This window comes from Leptonychotes weddellii, chromosome 1, assembly GCF_054177405.1.
Source record: "Leptonychotes weddellii isolate Sample4059 chromosome 1, ASM5417740v2, whole genome shotgun sequence".
Lineage (NCBI taxonomy): Eukaryota > Metazoa > Chordata > Mammalia > Carnivora > Phocidae > Leptonychotes > Leptonychotes weddellii.
This window is the reverse complement of record NC_138369.1, coordinates 111,836,451-111,862,396: the sequence shown is the minus strand read 5'-3', so window position 1 is coordinate 111,862,396 and position 25,946 is coordinate 111,836,451. Positions and strand designations below refer to the sequence as shown.

At 36.4% G+C, this 25,946-nt stretch overlaps 1 pseudogene; it reads right to left on the bottom strand.

The window, feature by feature from the left end:
- Positions 1-8,664: 8,664 nt before the first annotated feature.
- Positions 8,665-25,946, bottom strand: part of LOC102735612 (ubiquitin-conjugating enzyme E2 C-like) — a 40,504-nt pseudogene continuing 23,222 nt past the window's right edge.

The window sequence follows — 25,946 nt, the reverse complement described above, 5'->3', positions numbered from 1 at the left end:
TTAAAGCATATTGTTTTCAAGTTTCTTATAATACTTATTATTTGCTACCATGCACCATACTTCTTTACACATTTATAACTTTCTTATTGAATAGAAAGCTGTTTTTAAGATAACAGATTCTGTCTTTCAGGACACACATTTCCATGAGGTAGCACAAAATAGATTCAATAAATTATTTCTTCAATGCCAGTGTATAATAATCAACAATTGATTCTTATTATATGCTTGATAATTTGCATCTTTATCCATTCAACAACACAGATATTGTTATCTTTTATTTTATAGATAAGGCACAAAGTCACATATTAGTAAAAGGAGAGAGATTTGTATATTGACCTGTCAAATCAAAGCCCATGCACTACTTTCTAACTCAACTGCCACTCTAAAGAGTGAAGAAACAACTTAATAAAATGTAAATGAGTATTGAGTTTTTACTTCCCGAAAATGAATTTTTTGGTTTAGACAGACTTAAACCTCTTTTTAAACAGACACTGTCATCAGGTAACAATAATGCTATTTACTATAACACTCAATGATGACTCACTGGTAGGTTCAGTTTTTCTTCAAACTTTTTACAAATATCACAAGCTCAGCTTATAAGCCATTATGTTAATACTAATAAATGAGTAGGTGATTGTCCACTCAAAATATTAAAATAAAGTCATTTCTAGAGAAAATAAATTTGGAATAATTGGACAAAATATCATCTATACTCAATTTACATCACTGCAGACATAATAAGTATTTTCAATTTTATACCATTGCTAATTTTGCACTTGGAGTAATAGTTTGGGAGTGGTTTAATTGGCTTTAGTATCTCACAAAACTGTTATTTTAAATATTTCTAGGAAAAAAAACTGATAGGCTCATGATATCTACTGAGTTTGCATCTTCTTTAAAAAAAAATGAAACTAAAGATATGTTTCAAATGAAATGTTATGGGCATATGCATTTTCAGTAATACTGTTAAATATAGGTTTTTCCTCTAAGTGCTGCCAGAAATATAGAAAGGGGCAAAGTGAGATTTATAAGACACCTTGACACTATACCTCTCCAGTTAAGGAAAAGAGGTAGTGAACACTTAATATTTATGGAAAATATATATTTAGAGTGCAACAAGAATTTATTACTTTAAAAAACATGCCAAATTTTTGCTTCTGGGAAAATGGAATACTTCTCCCTATTTTTCCCACTTACTACAACTAAAAACCTTGGAAATTGTGTATATATTAAAGAAAAAAAGATGCTGCAAGGTGTAGAGAAGAAATCAGACAGGCTAGTGATCTTGGGAAACAAGAAATGACATGATGGGGAGTTTCCTGGGTTTCCTTTTTGATTCATATATCCCAGTCTTGAAACTGATGAAGCCAGCAATTTGGACACTCCAATGAGAGAAAAGAAAAAAAAAAAAAATCTTTCCTGCCAAAAGACCAAGAAAGGGACAGCCTTGCAAGACAAAACTTGCAAGACAAAAACTACAGCAAAGTCTGCGGTCTTCATCCCAGTGTTAAGTCAGGAATCTAGTTACACCCTTTCCAGGCTATAGACACCTTAACACCTCCATGGGGATAGTGTCAGAGAAGACTCAGTGGGTAATTGAGACTTTCATTCCCACCTGGTGAGAGTGAACTTCCCCTCCTTTGAGGTGTCAGGGAACACGTGGGAGCCTGGGCTTCCATATCTATCCTGGTAAAAATAAGAAGCCCTTCCTGTTCCCTACTTAGGTAATGTCAGAAGAAGCCTAGTGAATCAGAACTTTCATTACTGCCTATTGGTAATAAAGCTACCCCCCTATACTTACCCCACAGAAGCACCAGTGGAGGCAACATAGGGAGCAGTAACAAAGAAATCCCAGTTAGGGAAGCATCTGTGGAAACCTATAAGTAGGGAGGCAGAACTCTCATTCATGCTCAGTTATAATGAGGAGTCTCTTCTATCAAGGGTAAATGGAGGCCTAGTGGGGAATGTGAACTTCTACCTCCACTGGCAGTAATAAGGCTCTACCCCAATTGTCCCCTGTTAGAGCAGGGTCAAAGAAAGAAGTTAAAACAAAAAGTTTAATTAAGATTCAGTCTCATAAGAAAAAAGGTCCAGATTTTAACAAAAAATCATTCCTTATACCAAGAATCAGGAAGACCTTCAACTGAATCAAAAAGATAATCAATAGACATTAATAACATGGTGATAAAAATGTTAGAATTATAAAAATATTAAATCAGCCATCATAAAAATGCTTCCATGAGCAATTATAAACACAGTAAAAACAAATGAGAATATAGAAAAATCTCAGCCAAAAGCCAGATAGTCTCAGCCAATAAATAAAAGACATGAAGAACCAAGTGGAAATTTTAGAACTATAAAATGTAATAGCCCAAATTAAAATTCAACAGATGGGCTCAACAAAAGAATGAAAGGGACAGAGGAAAGAAGTAATAAATTTAGAGAGAGAATAAAAATTACCCAATCTGAACAATAACAATAAAGACTGAAAAAAAAAAGATCCTTGTAAACTTGTGGGACTATAAGTAAAAAGATAACATTATGCCATCAGAATCCTGGAAGGAGAGAAAAAAGAGCTGAAAATGTACTTGAAAAATAATGGTTAAAAAGTTTCCAAAGTTTACAAAAACATAAACCTACCAATTCAAGGAAGCTGAATTAACCCCAAACTGTATAAATCCAAGGAAGTCTAAGCCAAGAGTCATTATACCCAAATTTCTGAAAACTAAAGACAAAAAGAAAGAAAGAGGGAAGGAAGGAAGGAAGGAAAGAAACAAACAAACAAATAAACAAAGAAACAAAGAAAGAAAAGAAAGAAAGAGGGAAAGAAAAGAGGGGAGGAAGGAAGGAAGACAAGAAAGAAAGGAAGGAAGGAAAGAAAGAAAAATTTTAAAGCAGCGAGAGAGAAATGATACCTTATTTGTGGGCAGAAAACAATTTGAATGACAATCATTTTTTTATCAGAAACCATGCAAATCAAAAAGAAAAGACAAACATTTTTCAAGGGCTGAAAGAAAATAACTTTAAGCCCAGAATCCTATATTCAATGAAAATATATCTCAAGAATAAAGAGAAAATTAAGGTGGTTTCAGTCAAAGGAAAACTAAGATAATTGTCATTAGACCAACTCTAAAAGAAGGGCTAAAGAGAGCTTATTAAACTTAAAACATAAGAATAAGAGAAGGAATCTTAGAAATCAGAAGGTAGAAAGAACAATGTGAGTAATAAACATATGAATAAATACAATAAATTTCCCTATTTATCTTGAGTTCCTAAATTATGTTTGATTGACAAAGCAAAATTATAACACAGTCTAAAATGGTTCTAAATGAATTTAAAATAATTGTGTTATAAATGGAGAATAAAAAGATATAAAATTAGGTAAGGTTTTTTATACTTTCCTTGAACTGGCAACACCAGTAGGGTGTGACAGTTTTGTATATATAATGTATTAAATAGAGCAACACTAAAAAAACTATACTAAAAGATGCATTAAAAAACACTGTGGATTTATTGTCAATAAATTTATATTAAATTATAAAAATTTTCAGATAAGCCCCCAGGAAAGTAGAAAGAAGAAAGCAGAAAAATGAAAAACAGAGTATAAACAGAACATAAGAAAAAAAAAAAATGATCGACTTGGACTTAACCTGTAACACATTAATAACTACATTAAATATAATTAGTCTGTATACACCAAATAAAAGACAGAGATTGACAAAGTAGATTAAAAAGCATAACCCAACTCTAGGTTACCTACTAGACACTCACTTCAAGTATAATGATAGAGACAGGTTGAAATTAAAAGGATGAAAAAAGATATACTATGCAAACATTAATCAAAAAAATAAAGAGTAGTTATATTACTATCAGATAAAGTAGACATTGGGGCAAGTTATGAGACAGAAAGCTACATTATGAAATAATAAAAGGGTTAATTCACCAAAAAGATGTAGCAATCCTAGATATGTTTCACTAAACAACACAGCTGCAAATCATGTGAAGCAAAAACAATACACCTAAAAGGAGACATAGACAAATCCACAATTTTAATTGGGGGTTTCAATGCTCTGCTCTCAACAATGGTAGAACAACTAGACAGAAAAACAAAAAAACAAAAAATAAAGCAAGCCAAGTAACGAAAAAACAAACAAAAACCATAAGGATTTAGATGAACTCAACAACACAATCAATAGGATCTAATTGATATTTTTAGAATGCTCCATCCAGCAGCAGAATACATATTCTTCTCAAGTGCCCTTAAAACTTAAAACAAGATAAGAGCACCTGGGTGGTGAAGTTGTTAAGTGTCTGGCTCAGGTTGCAACCTCAGGGTCCTGGGATGGAGCCCAGAGTTGGGCTTGTACTACGCGGTGGAATCCGCTTGTTCCTCTCCCTCCTCCTCTACCCCTCCCCTTACTCTTACTCATGCTCGGGCTGTCTCTCTCTCTCTCTTTCAAATAAATTAAAAAAATGAAATCTTAAAAAAAAAACCACACACAAAAACCTTATACCAAGATAGTCCATATCTTGGGCCATAAAACAAACCTCAACAAATTTAAAAGAAGTGAAATCATATAGACTGTGTCTCCTACCTTCCTGGAATCAAACCAGAAATCAGTAATACGAGGATAACAGGAAGATTTCTAAGTACTTTGAAACTAAGTGAATGAACTGAACTGAGTGGAAATAAAATAGAACACATAAGTGTGGAATTCAGTTAAAGCAGTGCTAGAGGGAAATTTATAGCATATGTACATTAGAAAATAAAAAAAAAGGTCTAAAATGAATGATAAAAGCATACACCTCAAAAACCTAGACAAAGGCAAAATAAACCCAAAGCAAGGATACAGAGAAACTAGATTATTTATACCTTTCTGGTAGGTACATAAAATGTTACTACCACTTTGGAAAACAATTTAGCAGTTTCATAATAAATTAAACATTCAATGACCATCCTACCCAGCAATTTCACTTCTGTACATTTACTCCAGAGATGAAAACTTATGTTCACATGAAAATCTGTACATGAATGTTTATAGTAGCTTCATTTATCAGCCCCAAATTAGAAAAACAAAGCTGTGCTTTGAATGGTTAAACACACTGTAGTACATTCATACCACGAATTACTGCTCAGGATTAAAAAAGCAATAAACTATTGGTATATATAACAACTTGGACAAATCTCCACATAAATACACTAAGTAAAAAAAAAAGAATTAACACCTGTAGGTTAAATACTGTCTGATTCAATTTATATAACACTCTTGAAATGGCAAAATTATAGAAATGAAAAATAAATTTTTGGTTGACAGTTTAAGACTGAGAGGGAAGCTATAAATGGCAGCATGAGAGATCCTTGTGGTGATGGAAAATTCTTCATCTTGACATTTCAATGTCAGTATATTGGTTGTGATATTGATCTAGAGTTTTAAAATGTTGCTATTGGGGGAAACTGAGTTTTACTCTGTTTTATTGCTTACAACTCTATGTGAGTCTATAATTACCTCAAATATCTCAAAATATCATTTTGTTTAAAAAAAATGTACTGAGTGAGTCCTTTCAGGCAGTAATGGACAGTAAAGGGATCAAAAGAGTAATGCATCGAAGTAGTCTGAAGCTCTGTGCATTATGTCAGAATTCTAGATGAAAGTTATTGGTTAATTTAGTAAGGAAGTTTTCCAGTAGTGTGTGTGACATTTAGATAATATTTATTTCGTCAGAGAGTCCATGAATATGTAATTATGTTTGGACAATCACTCCTCATCACCATAGAGTTCCCCAAAAAAACAGGAAAAAAAAAAAACAAACAACAGGGCAAAGTTACCATTTTACTGAGAAGCAAAGTATTTGATACTTCCCGATAGGGTATAGGATTAGTAGGAGGCCTAAGTGGGTGGGACCTCTCTCTTAATCCTTAAATCAGATTTTGAGGTCATATCACCTTAGGTAATCCTTCAAGTATGGATGAGCACACCCAAGGAACCGTGAACCCCTGAAGAAATGAGACAGGGAGGAGAAGGTACATATATGACTTCACATGCTTGCAGTACACATGACTGATATCTGGTACTATTACCTAAATAGCCATTTCTCCATGGGGAAGAAGCTAGAAAGTTGGTAGGGTGAGAGTTCCTACACAGTTGTTTGATTCATGACAGTTAGAGTTGGACTAATTTGACTGGAATTTTCACTTACAATCAGAGCATTTGTCATCAATCAGACAAAATGATAATAAAAGAATGAAAACATCTAGTACACAATCACTCTTCCATTACCCAGTTACTGTAGTGGATACTTGTAATTTTGGGCTCCTCCTCATGGAAATGCCTTATCATCTGGAAGTAATACCCCCTGCAAAGAGAATCAGATGACTTCAAGTATCTACAGTAGGAAGTACAGTGGTACAGTTCTTGAACTGACTGCGATGGAGCAGTTCAGGAACTCAGGGAATGTCCAGTGGTAGTGCTGCTGGAGGCAGGTGGTGCCGGGAAGAAACATGCCTAAGACATAATCTCAACTGTGCTTGTCCCCTTTTGTCTCCACCTCTTCTGAAAACCAGTTCTCTAGCCCTCATGTTGATATTTGTACCATTCCAGAGTCACTCCGTGCATTGACTCTTTGTGTAGGTTAACCAGAGATGTTATGACAGGTATATTATTAAGTAGAGGACAGGCAATGGATGCTCAAAGAATCTGGAAATAGTTATCTTGCTTAAATTTGGTCCTGAAGCTAAACAAGATCGTGTTGGTTTCTTATAGACCATGACTTTCAAGGATGAAAGTCGGCAGACTATGACTTTACAGATGCATTTTCTATTCAGTTATGAACTGTGTTCTTTAGGAATAAAGTGTCCTTCACTTTATTAGTATTATAAATACGACAGCAGTTATAATACTACAGCAATATTATATTACTAAAATAATTATTTATTATACTAGAAATAATAATAATTATTATTATTATAATGAGAGAAGCCTGACTTGAATCACAATTTTAGACCATTTTTGGGCATTCATCCCAATACTTGGAGGAGTTGTCAAACCCAAAGTCTCTTACACTATGAGGAAGCGAGATCCTTTGGGAAACATTCTGAAATCATATCAAATATACGCTTGGTGAACATTCCTCCTATCCTTCCTTAGAGATCAGTAATCCTTCACTAGGGGAGCTCTGTATTTGGAAATAGGAAATATCCAAACCTTTTGAAAAATATTGATCACTAGCTGTGAACTAACAGAATTTTTCTAGGGATATAGAATTCCACTGTGATCTCATAGCAGAGTATGGACTCATAAAGATTAAGCAATTATTGGAATTTGGGCTCAGCTGAACTGTGAACATTTCTTTAATATTTCTCCAGAGTAGAGAGGCAAAATAAACATGTTTAGAAGATACCCCTAGGGAATTTAAGAGATCCCCACTTTGGCTCTCTGAGCAGTATGATAATAAAAAGGTTTATTTTGGTAGAAAAGATGAAGAGGGAGTATTTGGTAGAAAATGTCAAATAGAGTCCCCTTTTCTACAAAAAGAATGGTAAATCACAAGAAATTTTTAACATTATCATTAGTGACTTGAAGATACAAAATAGTGATTCTTATCACAGTTCTGCTCTACTCAGAATTTGAACTGAGTACAAAATTTAAGTGTGTCACGAAAAATAACACTAGACGTTAGTTACTTAATCAGAAATTAATCTGATTATAGCTGCTATTCCAGAGTTTGTTTCCCAATGAATACAACTCTGGATAAATGTTACACAGCTTTTGATTTGAAATTAGTTTTTCCCTATTTTATTAAATAAAAAGTACCAGAAGCATTATGCCTTTGCCTAGAAAGCTTTCTATACCTTCACCATCTTGCCTCAGTGTGTTTTACATCCTCAGCTCTGGGGAAAAAAGGTAACCGTCTGATAATTTCACAGTAGAATATAGTGGTTCTTAGAATTTATGCCATCATTCTGATAGGAATAAATAAACAAGTCATGGAAATATCCTGAATGACTGGGTATGACCTGGCATACGGTAGAAGTTAATTTTTTTTTCCTGAGTAACATGCTTTTATTTTACCACGATTCATATAAGGAAAGATAAATACGCCAATGTACATCTCCAATCTGACAGAGCAATCTAACAAGTTTTTATGATATTTAGGAAAAGACATACATCAATTACTAAGTGATGGAGGTTAAATTTTATGAAAACACAGGGATCTGCCAAAATAGTGAAGTGATGGAAGGAATGCAGAGACAATCAGGCTATCCCCTCAAAACAGAATATGCATTTTGTATCCCTTCATTATTTATTTAAATGTTTTTACTTTATTTAAAAAATGTATTTAATATATTCATCACAAGGGCTCAACCAGACACTTAATTTTAAAAAAGAGAAACAGGGGCGCCTGGGTGGCTCAGGCCATTAAACGTCTGCCTTCGGCTCAGGTCATGATACAAGGACGATCCCAGGGTCCTGGGATCCAGCCCCACACTGGGCTCCTTGCTCAGCCTGTTTCTCCCTCTGCCTCCATCTGCCACCTGCCCCCCTGCTTGTGCTTGTGTGCTTGCTCGCGCTCTCTCTCTGTCAAATAAATAAATAAATAAAATCTTTAAGAAAAAGTAAAAAAATAAAAAAGAAACAAAAATGACACCCCAGCTTAAGATACAGAGACCTGTGAGAAATGAAGGAAAGTACAGACCATCTAAGGATAAATTAAACACAATACAAAGAGAGAGGCTAGAGAGTCAGGGTTCTTGACTTTGACCTGCTTTGAGTAGATGTCTTGAAGTTACCTCAAATATGTGGGGGTTTTTTCAGAGCTCAGCAGCCTGTGTGTTCAAAGGGCTATGAATGTTGGGTTCTCCTAGCAGGCTCTGGATGGACAGCAGGATGGTCCTGATGTCCTACCAGGGAGCCACTTGTCCTGCAGGATGTCCAGGCAGATGTTACCCTAGGTGTCCACGTTGGGGTGGTAGCAGGGTGCAAGGAATTTTGCCGTGGGCATGTTGTAAGGGTAGCTGCTGAGGAACTCCAGAGACAGCTTATACCTCAGGTCTTCCTATATTGTGCAATCTGCTCCATGGATGGTCCCTACCCTTCTAAAAAGTTTAATTCGGGGAAGGCAGAAATTCTTGAGTCACCAGACATCGTGAGGGTTATCAGCTCCTGCTGTCACCCCTTGCGCACAGCGTCCCAGGCTGGACTCCCGCTGGGCTGGGCTTCTTTGCAGCAGTGGCCATGCTGGGTCTGGGAGGCCATCGGGGGATGGGGGCAGGGAGATAGGAACTCAAAAAGCATGACTACAACTGCTTATCTTTTTTCAGTTAAGAAGAAACATTTGGTGGTATTGCAATATTTTCACATTTGAGGTTCCAGCTTTGAATGTGTGCTGATCTATAACAAACTTGTGTTGGTATATCCTGTAGGGCCATCTGTAAATTATGTTCATTTTTTTTTTCTTTTTTTCTTAACTACATGAGTATAGATCTTCCCAGGAATAGTGCCACAACACTTTTGTGTGATTCTGAAAGAGAAAGGATAAGGTGATCCTCACAGTGATGTTTCTTCAAAAAGCATATGCATATTTCATCCACTTTTCCTAGAAGGAGGTGAGGCCTCATTTAAAGATCCTTAACAATTCGCAAGTAATCGGCTGATGGTTCATCCAAAGTCAAGGCACTTGGAGTGATTTTGATGGGTTTTACAAAAAAGTTTGCATACAGATATATGGATTTAACTTTTAGAACAGGCCCAGAGTGTAAGAATATCTGGGAGCCATGTCAATACGCTGTTTTTAAAAATGCCTAAACTTCAGGAAAGCTTGTTTGTAATTAGAGTGAGATGATACATATGTTGTGGAAGTCAATACTGTTTCTTCCCAAGTCTTTACCTTAGCGCTTATGCTCGCTCAACAGGCTCATGAATAAATGGCCAGAGATGCCAGGGGTAACAGGTTCCTAAATGGCACTGTCACCACCAACAGTGAGTGCTCCGTTTGACAGCAGCAGGAATCAAGTCCGATTCTCTAGGGCAGCGCCTCTCCCATGGAGACCAGCCCAGTGATATTGATGTGATCATTTAAATCTACCAGAGTCTTGGGGCAGCAAAACAGTTTTTCTTTACTGATATAGACACTGGATTTAGATTTACTTTTCCTGCCCATCAGGCTTCTGCCATCCCCACAATATGTGGACTAATTGAATGTCTTTATCCATCATCCAGGATATCACAAAATATTTCTTCAAAGGAATTAATTTTAACCATGAAATAAATAAGGTATTGTTTTGAGCTCATGGAAGCCATGGTCTTCTCTTATATCGTATTTCCTAGAAATAATTGGACTTAGAGAATGATAGAATAGCTTCTTGCCATTCTTTCACCAGCTTTGAGACACTCGTTTGAATTGTTGTCATGATGAATAAAGCTATACTTTTAACCAGGAAATAATACATGTTGTTTCTCCAAAGTCAAAAAACTGTGTCTAGGAACCAGAGGATGGAAATAAATAGGAGTGTCGTCTGTCATAATTGTAACTAATGACCTACTTGAGGAAATTTTGCTTTTTGTATCCAAGACTGGGTTCTGCTGGTCTAAGTACTGGTAGAATTCAGCTATGAAGATGGTTCCCAATGATCCATACCTCCTGGTATTTAGTGTCCTCTTTTGATCCCTCCCCTGTGAGTGTGTGCTAGACCTAATGCCTTGCTTGTAATGAATAGAATACATCAAATGTGGTGGGATGCCATTTTCTAGCTTAGATTAAAAAAGATCCTGGCTTGGGGCACCTGGGTGGCTCAGTCCATTAAATGTCTACCTTTGGCTTAGGTTGTGACCCCAGGGTCCTGGGATTGAGTCCCACATAGGGCTCCCTGCTCAGCGAGGAGCCTGCTTCTCCCTCTCCCTCTGCCATTCCTCCCACTTGTACTCTCTGGCTCTCTATCTCTCTATCAAATACATAAATAAATTCTTTAAAAAAATATTCTGGCTTCAATTTTGCTTACCTTTATTGCTCCTTTCCTTGCTTCTGATGGAAGGTGGATGCCATGTTGTAAGATGCTCTATAGAGAACACCACATGGTAAGGAATTGAGGCCCTCAGTCCAGCAGCCTATACATAACTGAATTCTGCCAATAACCACATGAATCAGCTTAAAAGTGGATCTTCCTTCACTAGAGACTTCATATAAGACTCCAACCCAGCCAATACCTTGATTGCAGCCTTATGGGACACCCAGGTAAGCTTTACCTGAGTTGCTGTAAGATATGAGATAATGAATATTATTGTTTTAAGTGCCTAAATTCAACAGCAACTTTTTTTATGTAGCAATAGATAACACACAAAGTACTCAAAAGAGAAATACTTTCACAGGGTTCATAACATTAGTTGTTAAATACTATTTTGAGTTTCACATGCTTTTTGGCAAACAGACAAAAAGAAGGTCAGGTTTTGGCTGGGAAAATGTGAATATACCATAAGTAATGTAGAAAGAAAATTATAAATACTAATTATGATTTATAATCAATTCTGTAAAAGGAAACTATAGCATCTAACCATATTTTCTTTCTTACTAAAAATGCATATTACATATTCTATATAGATAATTTTACTTTTCTTTGTCTTTACCAGTATAAGAGGTTGTTGTTGATAAACTTTACAGGTTCCCTCCCTGACTCCAACACACACACACACACACACACACACACACACACACAAGTTTCAGAATATTGAGGTGGGAATCACAATAGGTGTAGGGAAGAAATGTATATTAATCAGAGACAAACTATTGAGTGTTTCTCTTTGGGACCAATGTAAGTGTATATAAGCTTTAGTGTTGCCTTATGCTAGAGTATAGAATTATTTTTTGAAATATAATGTGTGAAGACAAGTATTGTAGATATTGAGCAACTAATGGTGTAGATTACATGGGCATTTATTTTATTTATTTTTTTATTTTTTAAAGATTTTCTTTTTAAGTAATCTTTGCACCCAATGTGGAACTCCAACTCACAACCCTGGGATCAAGAGTCACATGCTCTACCAATTGAGCCAGCCAGGCACCCCCATAGGCATTTATTTTAATCTGCCCAGCATCCAAACTTACTTTTATTTGATTGGAACCCAAAAAATGTTTAATGGCAAAGCCCTGCTTTCCACAATGGCAAACAGGCAGATGGTCTCACGTTCAGTTTGCTGGTAGCTGTGATGAGGTTATATGACCAAGTCCTAGCATAAGTTCAGATGTTCTAGTATATGATTTTTGAATCTTGAGTGTTTGACATCAAGCTCAGAAGAGAGTTCAGAATTGTTCATGAGCACCCATTGTGTAGTCAAGAAACCTGTGAGTTTGGCTGGAGTTACTGGAGACTTTCTGAGATGATTTTGCTGGGCATTTCTGCCCTCATTTTCTGACTTTGGTTCTCCAACACTTCTGTTTACTCTGTATTTCAATATTCCTTGAAAACATTTTGTTCAACTTAAATTAGCCATTGATAGCTTTTCTTTCTTACAAATACAAAGCCCCATTGATAAAAACAGTAACAACAATAACAAAAAACCCAAACAATAACAACAAAGATACTTACCCATTAGTCAAGACAAAAGGATCAGTTGGAAAACACATTTTAAAAAGACAAAAGTTGCTAAAGATTACCAAATAATTTTAACATCATGAAAAACCAGTGTAATGATGATACATGGAGGAAACCACAGGAAAAAAATGGGGACTCTAGTTAATAAATAATACAAAGAAGGCAAAAATAACAGTCCATTATTTTTACTTAGATCAAAATATGTATATATTTCCCTTTTGCTGGGCACACTGCTAGGTGCTTACTGATGTGATATCTTATATAATAGTCTTAACAACCATATGAGGTTAATGCTAGCATTATTCTAAAATGAACAAATGAAGGGTACCTGACTGACTCAGTTGGTGGAGGGTGTGACTCTTGATCTCAGGGTTGTGAGTGCGAGCCCCACATTGGATGTAGAAGTTACTTAAAAATAAAATCTTAAAAAAATAAATAAAATGAACAAATGATTATCTGATAGTTATGTGGCTTTATTATAACCAATTGGTTGATAATGGAGTGAAGAACATGATTTTGATCATATCTCTGAATCTAACTTTTTTTTAATTTCAGAAAACTCCAAAAATGAGATATTTTGCCACAATGACTAATGTAGCAGATTGTTGCATTGATTATCCAAATAACAGTCTCCCTGTATCCTTTGAAAAAATACTTTTCAGCAACTTTCATCAAAAGGTGAAGTTTATTTCTTACCCCTTACTAGGCTGAACTTATAATTCATTTTGATCCATAATATATGGCAAAAATGGCATTGTATTATTATTTTAGTTAAGTCATTAGTCATTTTGACCATTGGTCTTGACCAAACCTAGGTGCAAAAGACATTGCATGTATTTTTCCTCCCTTGTACCCATTTGAACAAACTTTGTCTCCTTGTCCTTGAGACAAGCCATCTAGCTGAGGCAACACTAGAACAGCTAGAGACTATAACCCCTCCAGCTAACAACAAATATACAAGTGAGCCCAGCCTAGATCAGCCAAGTTCAGCCTGAACCAGACTGCAATAGCCAAGTCATAGATTCATGAAAGATAACAAATGGCAATTGTTTCAAGCTACTAAGTTTTGGAGCAATTTGTTATAGTCTAATAATTAATACAAGCATTAATATTTAGTATTCATAAATGTTTTAAAACACTATTATGCCTATTGGATCATCAAAACAAGTATGTGACCTCTGCAATCTGCATGTTATGAATTAAACACCTTGAGTTTTGGCATTCTGTGGAAAATACCTACACTCCCATAATTTTATGATTAATCAAAACCAATTTAAATAACCAAACTCATTTAAAGAATTGGGATTTTTTTTATATTTCTGAGAATTATGTTAAAAATCTATATAAAACAGATATCTTTGGGTTGGGATCAAAGGAAGAAAAATACATTCAGTCTATCCAACAACAGAAATAATAGTAATTGGTAATATTTATTAAATGCTTAGTCTGTAGCAGACTCTATGCTAAGTACTTAGTCTTCATTCTCATTTTTAACTTGAGTGACACTCAATCTGTACTTTCTACAGGGAATCCATACATCCTCAGGGTCTAGTTTGATTAAGGATAAACCCACAGAGCATGAGCTGTCACACCCCATCAGAGTTAGTTTGCAGACTGCCAATACCCAGAGCTGGGCTGGGATTTGGCAGCAGCAGCTGCAGCACCTAGGAAACAGAACTTCAGAGAGCATCTAAGAGTAGAGGCAGCAGGATCAAGTTTCTACACTAACTTGTGCATGGAAGAAGGAGTATGGAGATGTTTGGGGTCCATTGGAGGGGTTTCCAATTTTCCTAAAAGCTTGAAGTACACGGCTATGGGAAGACATTCAAGTGAGGCTTCTTTCTAGGTCTCAGGAAGCTGAACTATTGCTTATTGAGGTCCCAAGCTAAGACATTGGCCACTAGAGGAAGAAGTTGTCCCAAAACAGAAGGAACAGCCCTTTTTACCCTCTGTTTGTGAATTCTTACTTACCTTCTTCAGAATCATCTGGGAAACATGTTTAAAAATGCAGATTACTCAGGGCACCTGGGTGGCTCAGTCGTTAAGCATCTGCCTTCAGCTCAGGTCATGATCCCAGGGTCCTGGGATTGAGCCCCGCATCGGGCTCCCTGTTCGGCGGGAAGCCTGCTTCTCCCTCTCCCACTCCCCCTGCTTGTGTTCCCTCTCTCGCTGTGTCACTCTCTGTCAAATAAATAAATAAAATCTTTAAAAAAATGCAGATTACTGAGCTCATTTCCTGAAGCCTCATATTTAGTAGGTCTGAGACTGGGCTCAAGAATTTGTATTTTTAATAAGGACCATCAGCAAGCTTTATAGTTAAGCAAGTTTGGAAAACACTACTTAGGTGTTATAAGAGTTAGAACATCTAGTTCTCTGGCAGCAGGCATCAAGGAAGGATGAAACTAAGTAGCAGGTTACAAGGCTGAAGTAGTATAACCACGGCAACTCTAAAGAGACTAGAAAGTGGAGATTGTGTGAAACAGGGACAAGTATTTATAGGACAAGAAGAAATGAGAAGCAACTGGTCTCCTACTGCTCTATGTGGCCTAAATTAATAGTTCATTCATTCATTCATTCATTCATTCTTCATATAGTGAGTGTTACTGTGGGTCAGGCACAGTTCTGATTTCGCTGAATTAAAAGGTTTTGTTATCAATTACCCTTGTCCCCAAGGACGTCACAGTTTAATAGAAGAAATAGACACATAACCAAATAATTGGAAAAGTCATGGCTTTGATGTTATGATAGATGTATAAACAGGATGAGATGGAAGTAGAGAAGGGAATTAGCTCTACTGGGGGGTGGGTAAGAAAAGACTCTGGTGGGACTTGGTTTTGAACAATGGATAAGGGTTTATCATAATGCATAAGGGATGAAAGACATTTCAGGCAGAGGAAACAGTATGTGCAAAAGTGGTTGAAAGAATCAGACATTTTGAGTGAAGGGTATAGAAACACATCACAGCTAGAAGGCAGAATGCCAGAGGGGAGAGAATATAGAAACCACATAGATTGGGGTCAGGTAGTGAAAGTATCTTGTAATTTTATGCTAAGAAATTTGAAAATAACCCAGAACTCCATGAAAAAATCAATTCAGCCATCTAGGCATTTTTTAACAGAGTATAATTATCAGATTTATTTTCTACATTTAAACAACACATACACCATATTACCTGGGTATATGCTACATATTGAATTGTGTCCCCAAAATCTGTATGTTGAAGCTCTAATCTCCAATGTGATGGTATTTGGAAGTGAGGTCTTCGGGAGGTAATTAGGTTTAGATGAGGGTGTGCCCCATGATAGGATTAGCATCTATAAGAAGAGAAAGACCAGAGCTCCCTTTTTCCCCTGCCATTAAGGACCCAGCAAGAGGGCAATGACCTATAAGCCAGGAAAAGAGCTCTCACCAGGAATCAAATCTGCTGGCATTTGGATCTTGGACATCCTAGCCCTACCCTAGCCTTGGACTATGAGAAATAAATATCTATTGCTTAAGCCACCTAGTCTTTTTTATTTATTTTTTTTTTTAGTAGCAGCTTGAGCCAAGACTATGTACAAATTTTTTGTTTATATTTTTGTGTTTAAAATATGTGCAGAAGGTGGGTGGAGAACCCAAGGAAAAATTAAAGACAGTCAAAGAGTTCTCTGACCCTGGAAGTCAGGATTAGAAGCCTTTACATTGCAGCCTTACATTATAGGTTGTTGCAGCATCATATGGGGACGTTTAAAAGATGCTACTATTCCCCTCCACCTCATCTTGCCAAATCCATGGCCAAACACCATTACATATGTGTGATGAAGGTATATGTGAAAACTTAGGATGCCCCAGGGTAGGAAATTGGGGAGAAATAAAACTGAAAAGAAAAACCATTAATTAAAGCAGAAAAATTATTGAAAATAAATCGTGATAAAAACAGGTGATTCCATGTTAGCTGATTCAGATTGTCTCATGTTGACAACCGGGATGGCTGTGACACACCCTTGGTATGTTCATTGTTAATCTTTCTACTATTTTATCTCTTACACCAACATTTCCATTTGAGGGACCATCTATAAGGGTTATTTCTATTTTTACAGTATTCCCAGTGTCAAAATTCATGAGGTCAGATGTGAAGATGAATTTGTTGGTTAAGCTGTTCTCTCTTAAGGGCAAGAAGCTTAATCATTTTTTTTTTTATTGACCTTGTCTTGTCTGGAGATGAATCAATGAATCAAGTTAGGAATGGTAAATCATGAATAAGTGATTTATGCTTGTCTTGATCAAATATGATAGATTGCTTGGGTTCCTGACTATTACTGTATATAAAGATTTATGTAATATACAAGTGACTGTGGATTGGAGAAAAAAACTGAAAGTTTTCTCCAAGGATATGGTCCTATGTAAGACTGTAAACGTTATTCCTAGTGAGCTAGTTCTTGAGAGAATGATGGCTGGATATAATTAATTTGATATGATTTTTTTCAAGTAATTAAAATATTCATCATTTTCTCATTTCTTTCCTTTTCCATCCATTGTTTTCTTATTTTTTTTAAGCAATCACCAAAGTCCTATAGGTAATCAGTACTCAAAATCCCTTTAGCCATGGGTTTTTCTTTTTTCCTTTTTTAAATATTTATTTATTTATTTGAGAGAGAGAGAGCGTGAGTGGGTGGAGGGGCAGAGGAAGAGAGAGAGAGAATGTCTAGCAGACTCCCCACTGAGCAAAGAGCCCAACATGGGGCTTAATCTCACAACCCTGAAATCATGACCTGAGCCGAAAATTAATGGGTTTTCTTGTGATCTGCCCACTCAAATTTCTGGAAAGATCTTTACAGTCTTTTACCAGCAATGAACGAGGAGGAAATTCACTGTGGTCAGATGCCATCAGAGCTTAACTAACTGCTAAATGATTGAATTTCATCTGGATAAGCTGGCATATGCCATGTGTTTCTCCCGTAGAGGAGAAGGGATGGAGACAAGATGGCAGACCAAGAAAGTGAAGTTAATTCAACTTTTCATGCTAATACTTCCTAGAAAAGATCCAACTGATCTGCCAGCCTGCTTTGTTTATTTTCCACATGAGACTTTTAAAAAAATAAGTCAAGAGATGATTGACAAATGATTATTCTATGCAAATTGGTGATGTATGTCACACACAGTGTGCTGGAAGCAAAGAGTTAGGATAGAAAATATTCCCTTTTCCTGGAAATTGAAATAGCTATGGTTCTTCATAAACATTGTTACATAACGAAAAGCACTGCATGCCATGAAGTTACTGTCATCATCAAAATAGAAATCATGGTGATGGTTTGAATTATGTGCTTGACAATCTGAGTATCCTATAAAATCATTTTTCTTGGTCTTAAAATATTCAGTGTGAGATAGAAATCCATCTTCTATGTAATTTTTTCATTCAATATTATAAGGAACAAAAGAATAAATGTGTTTTTAATGTCTTAACTACACGTTTATGTTTTAAAGGGGCATGAATTAATTTGACAGGATATATTAAATGTCTTTAACCTCACTTTATGTAGATTATAGAACACCCTTTGCTCTAACAAATAGTAAGAAATAAAGCTGTCATTGTCATTGTTTTTTCAGTCTTTTCTGGGGCTTTATTATTTTTTTTCTGATATTCTGATATTTCAAGTTCCATTCTGGATACTTCTATGGATCTTAAACTTTGAGAACCATTTCATTTTTGAAGTTCTTAGGCTCTCTAGAATTTTTATATCAACAAACCAGACACTAAAGGCAAAGAAGATTCGAAGAACATTTCAGAGACCATCTAAAACAGTTAACTGGGCTAGGTAAGCAAAATTTTAAGATGTGGCAAAAGTGAGCAGATTTTGCAGATGTAATTCAGGTTCCTGGTTGGTTTTACTTTGACTTATTCAAAAAGCAGTTATCCAGTGGGTATACCAAATCAAGTGAACCCTTTAAAAGAGAGATTAGTCTTTCCTTGAGTTTGGAGACATTTTCCTGCTGGCCTTAAGAAACAAACCTCCATGACTTATACAGTTGCAAGAAAGTGAATACTGCCAACAACCACATGTGCTTGTCAAAGGATTCCAAGCCTCAAATAAGACTGTAGACATGGCGAACGTCTTATTGCAGCAGTGGACCCACCTATGTTGTGCCTGGACTACTGATCTACTGTGAGATAATAAATGACTGCTATTTTAAGTTGCAAAATTTGTGGCAGTTTGCTTATACTAATAAAAAACTCACATAGGAATATCAGGGGTGTATTAGTCTTGGTTCTCCAGAAAAACAGAACTAATAGGATATATAGAGAGAAAGAGGCAGAGACAGAAAGAGACAGAGACAAGAGCTAATAGTTAGGGAATCTGAGAAGTCCCAAGATCTGCAGCTGGAGACTCACAGGGCTGATGTGTAAGTTTAGGTTCAATTCTGAGTCTGAGTAGAAGATTGATGTCCCAGCTCAATGATAGTCAGTAAGAGAGAGGAAATACCCTTTTAGTTTTTTGTTATTGTTGTTCTACTCAGGTCTCCAGTGGATTGGATGAAACCCTCTAGCACTGAGGAGGGCAATCTACTTTCCTCAGTCTATTGATTCAAAAGTTAATTTCAACCAGAAACACCTTCACAGACACATTCCACGTAAGATTTAACCAAAGATCTGGGCACCCAGTGTCCCAGTCAAATTGACATATAAATTAACCATTATGAGAGATAACAGATGACTTTATGCAGATACTAGGGGATCTGCTTTAAGATAATGCCCAATCCATTGCAGAGAATGAACAAATAGTTCCAAGGTTTGTCTACATGTCTAATAGTTTATTCTGTTATTTTTGTATTAATATTTATATTAAATTTCTCTATTCTTAATTTTCCTTACCCCTTAACACCGATTCATCCTTTCAAATAAATAAATTACTGAACAACTAATACCATGGGTAAAAGTCTGTAAATCAAACCAGGATTAGACACTCAATAGCCTTATTCTTCAAGACATTTAAAATACTTGTATGTATTATTTAATTTAGACAAACTCAAATACTTAATAGGAACAAAATAATGTACTGTGTACTATTAGCAATATAAAAAAGTATTATACTGTGCCTTTACTACTAAGAAACTATCTAGTGGGAACCGAGCAGACATACATACACTGACACAAGCAGACTAGAACAAAACTCTTAACATTCTATGAGATTGTGGGAGAAGAGGTCAATTCTGTAGGGGAAGATGAATTCTAACTGGAGGATTATAGATTTTAGGGAAAAGGTAGTATTTGAAATCAACATTAAAAATATAGAAAGTACTTTGAAATGTAGGGATATAGTGAAATTTTATTATATTAATAAAAGACATAAATGGCCTATATTGGTTGTACACTTTTCAAGCTAGCAAGACAGTAAAATAGCATGGCATTTGAGCTTGGAAGATTTCAGTTTTTGTATCAGCCAGTTCACTTATGATCAAGCTTAACTTTTCTGAGCCCAAGATTTCTTGACCATAAAATGGGGATAATATTAAAACCTGCACTCATGCTGTGAAATCAAATGAGATCATGTGATTGGTTTGATTAAGGTAAAACTTTTATTTTCCCAATTACTGCTTCCTACTGTGCTCTGTCAAATTCCTGTCAACAGCTGAATAAGGAGCTTCTGAAAAGACATCTTTGTGATTCCTATCTTTTCTTTTACTTTTATTAAAAATCAAAACAAAACAAAACAAAAAACCCACCTCATTACAGCAGAGACTTTGTTTCAAAGTTTGAAAAAAATTATAATCTACTTGACTCAAAGCTTATCTCCTCTAGGAATACATAGACTTTCAGCTCCAATATCGTGGAACAGAAGGGGAAGGGAGGAGAAGGTTGGGTGGTACCTCCCAGTCTGTCCTCCATCTTCTTTTCTTTTTCCTTTCATGGTGTTCTTTGTGAGATAAGGCAGATAGAATGATAAATTGATCAATTCATAGCTAGAGAATAAGAATTTTTTCTACAGAATTTTTTATAATCTGTAGACAAGTTGAACTCTTTTATCAACTTTTTTTTTACTTATCACATCTTTGTATGCATATTCTTTTTTGTTCTCATAAATATATGAGTTGGGTTTTCTTGAACTCTTAGCACAAGACTTCTGCAGAGAAGCAGGGAGAGGCCTGAGAGGTTTTTCAGACTTAAGGCTCAAAGGTTTCCCACTTCCTTCTACATCAATAGATTGTTTTTTTCTGATAATATGGCATCATTGAGTCTCCCCTCCCTGACTCTTTTTTTTAAGATTATTTATTTATTTATTTATTTATTTATTTATTTGAGAGAGAGAGAAAGCAGAGTGAGCAGAAGAGAACAGGAGCAAGAGAGAACACAAATGGGGCAGAGTGGAAGAGGAATAGGGAGAAGCAGGCTCCCCGCTAAGCAGGGAGCCCCAACATGGGGCTCGATCCCAGTGCCCTGGGATCATGACCTGAGTGGAAGGCAGACACTTTACCTTAACCAACTGAGCCACCCAGGCACCCCTCCCCTCCCTGATTCTCAGAACCCATCTTGGTTCAGAGCTTATCCCTTCAGCTCTGTTCTTTCACGATTTTCTCACAGGCTGCCATCAACAAGTGATCCAGAACTTGTCACTTATTTTTTGATGTTTTCTGAGCTCTACCTCCTCTGAGTCCCCTGAACAATCTGCAAGCTTATTCCTTCTTTCCCCAGTGCTTAAACTCTTCCACCTCAACTGAACTCACAGCACTTGCTTCTCAGGATAGGCTTACCTACTCCTTTTGGGTGTGAAAATTTTCTAGAGATTTCTGAGATTTTCCATTGATTAGAGTCTTTGCAGTCCACTTTTTCCTCACAGTATCATTTCAACTTCCTGTATGGGCTTCCAGCCAGCCTCTGATTTCCTTCACTTACCTGCAGTTTGAAGCTTCTAAGTTTTTTTCAACCTTAAATAAACATACAATTTGTTTGTGCTTTTCATCTTTCTTTTTTTCAGAAGAATATGAAGATATTCAAATCTCAGCTGCCACCATATTCCTACTGGAAGCACATGACTTAATTGAATTTTATGACTGCAATATCCTCATATATCTCTCACAATTTTAAATATTTAATATAACACTCCAGTCTGCTTACTTTTGGTCATTGAAATTCTCTTTTTGACCCTTTTACCACTAATTTTTACAGACTGGGTGGTGGGGGTGGACAGAAGGCAAGTTTGTGGGAATGGCAAAATATGTTGGTGTGGAGGTATAGACCACCTTTCTTCTGAGAATGGGTTCTCTCCACATGTCCCTGGTATGGACAATCCTCAAGAGCACTCTTCTGTCTCTGTGACTCATATTCCTCCACTCACGGCTTAAACATGGAGGCAGATACCCAGATGGGGCTGTATGAAGAAAATGGTGGTAGTGTTTGCAGATGCTGACCCACCTGGAAACTAATGCTGTTGGTCCCCAAATTTCTCCCTCTAAATTGCTTCTGATTTTCCTTTAGCTCTGATTATCCCCATTGAGGCTATAATGGCCACCTTTTTAATATTATTCTTCTCTATGTATTGTTGGATTTCTGGGATTTTTCATGGTTCATGATCCACTCAGGGAAACTCTTCCAGCTTAGATTACTTTTTTTTTTCCTTTCCTTGTTTTGTGATTAATTTCTTTCCTTCCATTTTTTGAGGATTCACGATGGATCAGAAAAGCTATAGTGTATCTTTAGATCTCTATCTTTTAGCTGGAAACCAACACGTTTCCTTTACTTTTCAACATTCTGGTCATGTTCCTCTGTATAAAGTATGGTTTATCAGTTTTCTTTTAAATTGGTGCATGGTACTGAGTAAAATGCTCTCCTTGCTCTGTCATGAAAAATAGGTGGGCCATCACCTCCCTTGCCCTATGACTACAGTATAAAAATAAATTAACACATTTTGACAGTTCCATCACATTTGCTTTTATGAAAATTAAATCAACTAGCACCACTAGGCCTTTTTTATTTTTAATATTTCTTGATAGATATACTGATGCTAAGTTAAGTATCCTATATCTTGCATTTTTGGAGTTATATTTTTCACTCATTTCACTCTTTTAGTCCAGTCTCTTGGGATTTGGTTTGTTATATAGCCTATTACCTATCACTTCCCATTTTTATATAAATTATGATCAATATGACAAACCTAAAAATAATGTTTTTAAAGGACAACTACATTTTATTGTTGAATACACAACTCATTCATTACATCAACTAAATAATTATATTTTGTTATTTTCAATACTTTTCTAGGGAAACTATTCATTCAATATTTATTGAGTACCAAGTCAAGCTCTAGATTCTGGTAATAGAGCAAGTCAAAAAAAAAAAAAGAAAGAAAGAAAAAAGAACTCTCATGTTCTCATGGAGTTTGTTGGTGAGAGGGGTGAGATTATCTATACACACATTTCAGACGAGATCAGGTGCATTCAGGGTGCAACTCTGGTTTCTCTTCAGATCGCATAAATCTTTCGCCTTATACACACATTTCAAAAAACAATATCAGTGAGATATTGTTTTGCAGAGAATTAAATAAGAAGACCTGATAGACAATGCTTAAGCGAATGCATTTCCTATTTCTGATAAATAATTGTCTTTTTGTTTTAAGGCAGTGGTGGTGTTATGTACTCATAAAAAGTCTTCAGTATAGGTAACTTGAGAAAAATCCCAGAACAATTTCTAGTTACAGCCTTTCACACACCAGGGTGCCCTAAAGAGACTAAGGTTTCAAAACATAATTTCATCAAGGATCCCTAGCCATAGGTAACCTAAGGAAATAAGAATTATATTTCCTAATTAAGCTGATGGTGTTATGGGCATCATAAATTTAGTCGCACCCATTAAGCAAATAGAGCCAATATGTTTTATACCTACTTTGATTATGATCGAAATACCTCCTGACTCTTTTATCCTGGATGATCTAAATAATTTCCTGTTAGAGAAATTGGGGCAATAGTATATATATTGATGTAGGTGTCTTTTGCAAATAATTACTTTGCCTTAGCAAAAATTGAAAGAGGTTATAGCTTCAAATCTATTTACTTCCTACATGGCTCAAGTTCTAATGTTACTTCAGATTATGTTATCCTACAACTGTTCACAGTGGTCTTTGCTTTAGAATTCCAACTTATATTATTATTTTTCAACCTTATAATATTTTTTTGCACTTTAATATCCTCATAACCTCTCTTCCCTTCCATAATTCCCAATTATTGTCAGATATGAAGAAAATATGCATTTTTTTACTCGCTGTCAGTTGCATTAGAAATTGGTATTTTTTTGTAAAGCAACTTGAAAATACTATTGAGTGGCACTTGGGTGGCTCAGTCGGTTAAGCATCTGCCTTTGGCTCAAGTCATGATCTCTGGGTCCTGGGATCAAGCTCTGTGTCAGGTTCCCTGCTCAGTAGGGAGTCTGTTTCTCCCTCTCCCTCCGCCTCTCCCCTCACTCATGTTCTCTCTCTCTCAAGTGAATACATAAAATATTAAAAAAAAATACTGTTGAAATGTAGACTAAATGGAGATCTTCCATTTCAAGACGATGGATAAAACATTTTTCCCCTTACCATTTTAACACTCCATCAAAATGATAAAAGGAGTTAGAAGTAGATGAAATTTTATAGCAACAAATAAAATAGAAACGCATTCCTGGACAAGAGTTTTCTACAAATATCTTAAAGTAGAAAATGGAGTGATTTCCAAGAAAAAGGTACATAAACATCTAACTTTAAAGATGGAAGTGACATTAGAGATGACTCGGAGGAAGTACAGACACTGCTCTCTTACTTTTTGCTTCTTACCACCTCTCCCACGAGGGGGAGCACACAGTGTTCAGCCAAGTGGACAAGGTCAGGGAGGGACAAAACTTTCCCTGGGCTTGTTGGCATGTTCAACCACAAAGAGGTGTGTGACTGTCTTTTCCTCACTCCAGACAAGGGGAGTAAGACCATGTGGACTGTTTCAAGCAGGTTTTTAATTTATATTTTCTTTTAACCATTTAATGAACAAATACATAGTGGATGAGTACTTGGTGCCACACACATGAGGCATTTGAGATAAAACGGTAAAAGACTGACGCAATGTTCACGAAACCTACATTCTAGTGGGGCGATTGATCACACACTCACACAAATGTAAAATTACGGCTGTAATACATTCTGTGACAGACAAGTACATGTTGCTATGGGAACAAACAATGAGGTATTTGTTATGTTTGGGCACAATTTCATGAAAAGGTGAAAATCTAACTGGAATCTGAAGAATGAGCAGGAGGAGCTAACTAGTAAACAGAAAAGGTAAGAGCACCCCCAGCAGTGGAAACAGTATGTGTAAAGCACTGTGACAGGGAGGTGCCAGGAAAGTTCAAACTTAAAACAAAAGGCCAGTAAGACTAGAGAACAGAAAACTAGAAATGCGGGAAGGGCCAAAATACATATGGCAGCCTAAGACATGTGTGGTGGTTAATTTTTATGTCACCTTGACTGGACCATGGATGCCATATCTGTGTTACATACACATTATTTCTGTGTGTGTCTATGATGGTGTTTATGGAAGAGATTAGCATTTGAATTGGTAGACTGAGTAAAGCAGGTGGCTTTCCCTAATGTGAGTGGGCATCATCTAATTCCTGAAGGACTTAAACTGAACAAAAAGGCAGAGAAAAATTAAATTCATTCTGACTGTTGAGCTGGGATATCAAACTTCTGCCCTGGATGCTCCTGATTCTTTTTTTTTTTTTTTTTTAAAGATTTTACTTATTTATTTGAGAGAGCGAATGAGAGACAGAGAGCATGAGAGGGAGGAGGGTCAGAGGGAGAAGCAGACTCCCTGCTGAGCAGGGAGCCCGATGCGGGACTCGATCCCGGGACTCCAGGATCATGACCTGAGCTGAAGGCAGTCGCTTAACCAACTGAGCCACCCAGGCGCCCCAGATGCTCCTGATTCTTAGGCCTTCAGACTCAAACTGGAATCTGTATCTGTACCTCCCAGCCCTCAGGCCTTCTAAGAAAATCACTGACCCACTGACTGGGTCTCCAGCTCCGGATGGCAGATCATGGGACTTCTCAGCCTCCATAGTCACATGAGCCAATACCTTATAATAAATCGCTTTCTGGATATATATACATATGTATCTCTTACTGTTTCTGTTTCTCTGGAGAGCCCTAATACATCATGTTAAGAGTTAATTGCTGAGTGCTTAGGTGGCTCAGTTGATTAAGTGTCTGACTCTTGATTTTGGATCAGGTCATGATCTCAGGGTTGTGACATTAAGCCCCGTGTCAGGCTCTGAGCTGGAGGTGGGTCCTGCTTAAGATTCTCTCTCTCCCCTTCCCTTCTGTGCATGCTCACAAGCACAAGCTCTATCTCTAAAAACAAAACAAAA